Here is a 4,500-nt window from a genome sequence, read left to right as displayed (position 1 = left end):
CAACAACAAAAACCCAACACCAATGACAAAAACACAACTGCACAAGCTGAGAATTTTAAAGCAAATCAAAATTGGTAGTGCCCCGTATCTGATGCAAACACAAATCCTCCCATGAAGAATTTACACTTACTAAGACCTTGAATAATTCACATATAGTTCTAATGAAAATAAACTCACAAATCGTGAAAAATACAGGGAAATAAATCACCATTAGTAAGAGTCAGCAGAAACAATAGAAACATCTACAAAACTCATTAGATTATTGGAACTGTCAGATCCAGAACATAATATAAGGATGTTTGATATGCATAAATAAAAGAATGAATTAAAAACATGAGTATAGTTCAAAACCATTAAAATGACAGTGTGTTTTTAAAAGAATCAAATATAATAATTAAAATTGAAAATTTAACATGGCTTTTGCTTTGGGGACATGGTAATAGTACGCTATTTCTCCATTATAACTTAGGAATTAAATAATTATAATTTTTTTTCTTTGAAGACACTACAGATCTGTGGAAGCAATGAGAACTAGCTTAACTAAAATTCTTGCTAAGGAAGAACATCTCTTAAATGAGCTAGCTATATTCTTCTCTGGGGACATTTTCCAAGCATGAGAGCTAAGGACTGGGCTTGCCAAAGGCAGTGGCATCTCTACTAGGAGAAGGAAACCAACAGACCTTTTGACAGCCATTGGGATGGCATGATGGATTGGAATCTAGAGGAACTCCCAAATGCATGGCCAGTTTGCCCTATGAGGCATTTGCTGAGTATGAGGGCAGCATGGAAGGGTGGAGGCCAGGGCTGGAAAGTCAAGGTGAAATCTTCCATAGTCTTGATGTGCTTAAAAACAAAGTTCTGAGAAAGCCAAGCCCACAATAAACACATGACAGGTCTCACTCCATAGACATTTGAAGGTACAAGGGTACTGAGTCTAATCAAAGTGGCATCCTAACCCTAGCCCAGCTCAATTTCTAACTGGCTTGAAGTGATCAGTCCTCACCATATTAACAGGGAAAGGACAAACTATCTCTGGAGGAAAATAAGATTGACTTCAGTTTTTATGGCTCTTTTAAATTATAATGTCTGCCACACAATTAAAAAAAATTATGGGACATGCAAGGAGGCAGCAAAATATGACTGATCAAGAGAAAAAGCAGACACAGAAACAGATCCACAGATTATCCAAATGTAGGAGTAAATAGACAAGGATTTTAAAACAATTATGAATATTTATAAAAATAGAGGAAAATTAAGAACAAAATGTGTGAAAATGGGAGAGTTCTGAAAATTTGAATTTATGCAAAAGAATCAAATGAACATTCTGGACATGAAAAGTACAGCACCTGAAATCAATAGCTTGTTAGATGCATTTCATAGCAGATGGGACCCTTAATATGATGGGACTAGTGTACTTAAAATACACAGTCAATAGAAAATAAGCTAAACTAAGTTAAACTGAACAGTCTTACCATATGATCCAGTAATTGTGCTCCTTGGTATTTCTATAAATGAGTTGAAAACTTTTGTCCACAAAAAGCATTGCATGCAAATGCTTATAGCAGCTTGGTTCATAAATGCCAAAACTGGAAGCAACCAAGATGTCTTTCAACAGGTGAATGGATAAACAAACTGTGGTACATCTGTACAATGGAATGTTATTCAGTGATAAAATGAAATGAACTATCAAACCTTAAAAAGACATGAATGAACCCTAAATGCATACTGCTAAATAAAAGAAGCTAATCTGGAAAAGCTACATACAGTATGATTCCAACTATTGATACATAACATTCTGGAAAAGGCAAAACCATAGAGACAATAAAAAGATCAGTGGTTACCAGGGGACTGGGGGTGGAATGGGAAGTATAAATAGGTGCACAGGGGATTTTTAGGGCAGTGAAACTATTCTATATGACACTGCAATGGCAGATGCATGACATGCATTTGTTAAAATGCATAGAGAAAAGGCTGAACCTTAATGTAAACTATGTACTTTAGTTGTTAATGATGTAGCAATATTAGATCATCAGTTGTAACAAATGTACCACACTAATGCCAGATGTCAATAGAGAAAACCACAAGGGGTGGGGGCAACATGGGACTCTGTACTTTCTGCAGGCCTAAAACTGCTGTAAAATATAGTAGAGTTTATTAACTTTTTAAATGATCATTAATATAAACTATCCAAACCCAAAGCAGAGAGGGGGGGGGGGGAGGGAGGGAGAGAGAGGGAAAAGGAAAACTCAATGGAGGCTTCTGGCAGTACAGCTGAATAACACTAGATTCTGGCTAAATTAGAACAGACATAAAGAGTGGCCACAAAGTCCTTATGAATGATAGTTAGAAGCTGTCTGTATTTCTTCTGTGTTCTCTGTAGAAATTTAAATTTCTCTGTTGTTTTATCATGTCTGATATCATACTGAATCCCTATCTAGAAAAATGTAAAACAAATAATTAGCTCAGGACCCAAATTCCTGCATAATTAGTAACCACTTTATACATCTTAATGTAAGTCTGGATTCACTAGAAATAAGTGAAATCTCCAAGGACAAGAAAACAAACCAAACCAAAAAGGAAAAGGAGTATAAAAAATTGAAATCTGAGCTAGAGGCAGTGAGCAGCAGCAGAACAGGAAATCAGTGGTTGCCCTTGGGGATAAGGCCAAAACCCCTCAAAATCACTAGAAGGTGAGAGAACTAGGCCTGAGACTCCTGCATTGGGGTTAAAGTGGTGCCTGGCTGATAGAGGCTCTAGGCTGCTGAAAGAAGCAAAAGAAATTAAGTGTATATCTGAAGAAGAACATCCCAAGTTAGCCCTCAGGATGTTTCCCCAGATTAAATAAACCAAACAAGACTTCAAAATAAAAATATCAGACAAAGAAGAAAATAAACCACCTTGAGTGAGAGCCATCAGAAGTACAAACAATGGATTTAGACTCCTACGAATTTAAGATACTGGAATCATCAGATATGGACTATAAAACACCAATGTTTTAAACAGTTACATAAACGATTAACGCTGAATTTTAAAAATGAGCAAGAAATAAGAAACTATTAGGATTGACCAGGCAAGTTTAAATGAGAATCAAATAGAACTTTTAAAAACGAAAAATATAACTGAAATTAAAATGTCAGTGAATAGCTTTCACAGCAGATACAGCATTTGTGAAGAATTAGATAACTGGAATGTCGATATGAAGAAATTATGTGGCAAGCAGCCCGCGAGACAAGGATGGAAAGTATGAAAGAGAAATTAAGAAACAGAATGAAGACATGGCACCTGTAACTTGGGTCTCAGATGGAGACAAGATACTGTCTAAAGTTTCCAGAAATGATGAAAGACATGAATTCATAGATACAGGAAACATACTGTAAACCAAGTAGGATAAATAAAGAGTTCCACACTTAGATATGCTGGTATGAAACTGAGGAACACCAAGTCAAGAGGTATCATAAAAGAGGCCAGAGACGTTATCACCTACAAAAGAAATCCATACTGATACGGACTCCTCAAACACCAACAATGGAAGGCAGAAGTCAGTAATATGATCCAGTATTTCAAATCATGTCACTACTTTATATAGCACCAACAAAGATAAAAAGGTGTCAGTTAAACTATGATATGCACCAGAAGATCTGAACTGTAAGAAGGTGTATAAAGAAATTGATAAGTGGGTGGCAATTTATTTTATACAAAGATGTGTGTATAAAATAATGAAAATGTCTAATTTATAGGGTTTTAAAAAACAGATTAGAATACCTGTCCACAATAGTATGTAAGTTAGGAAAGGGTTGATCAGAATTATAATGTTTTAAAGTCCATTATTATTAAAGAAGGGGTTATGATATAATAACAGATAATTTAGATTGTATTTAGTATGCATTGAAAAAATTCAGGAGAAAACAGAAGAAACATATAAATAGAGTGTAAAACTTCCAATCTATTACAGAGAAATGGAATTAAAAAAAAATACCAGCCAATCAAGAAGATAGAAAAAAGAAGCATAAAAGAGAAACAAATAGCACAATAGAAAGAAGACTGTTTTAGAAATTATAATAAATAAAAATGGAATAAAATTGCCTATGAAATGTAGATTGCCAAGTGAAAAAATAAAATCCAGGTTTATTTGACTTAAAATAGACAAAGCTAAACCACAAACACATGGGAAGATAAGAAGTAAAAGGATTGAAAAATAAACATTACTAAATACTAACCAAAACAAAGCAAGTGTAGCTATATTGATATCACAGAAAACAGATTTTAAGGCAAAAAGCATTAGCAATAAAGAAACTACTACATAATAAAAAGGGTTCAACTCACCAGGAAAGCATAATAATTATAAATTTTATTCACTCAATAAAATGTGTAAAGTAAAAATCAATAAAACGGGAAATTAACAAATCTATCATTTCAGTGAGAGAATTCAAAACACCTTTCTCAATTATTGATAGGTCAGGCAGACAAAAGTTAGTAAAGATATGAAAGATTTGAACAACA

Source organism: Lemur catta, chromosome 7, assembly GCF_020740605.2.
Source record: "Lemur catta isolate mLemCat1 chromosome 7, mLemCat1.pri, whole genome shotgun sequence".
Lineage (NCBI taxonomy): Eukaryota > Metazoa > Chordata > Mammalia > Primates > Lemuridae > Lemur > Lemur catta.
The sequence above is the reverse complement of the archived record's forward strand: the minus strand, read 5'-3'. Positions refer to the sequence as shown.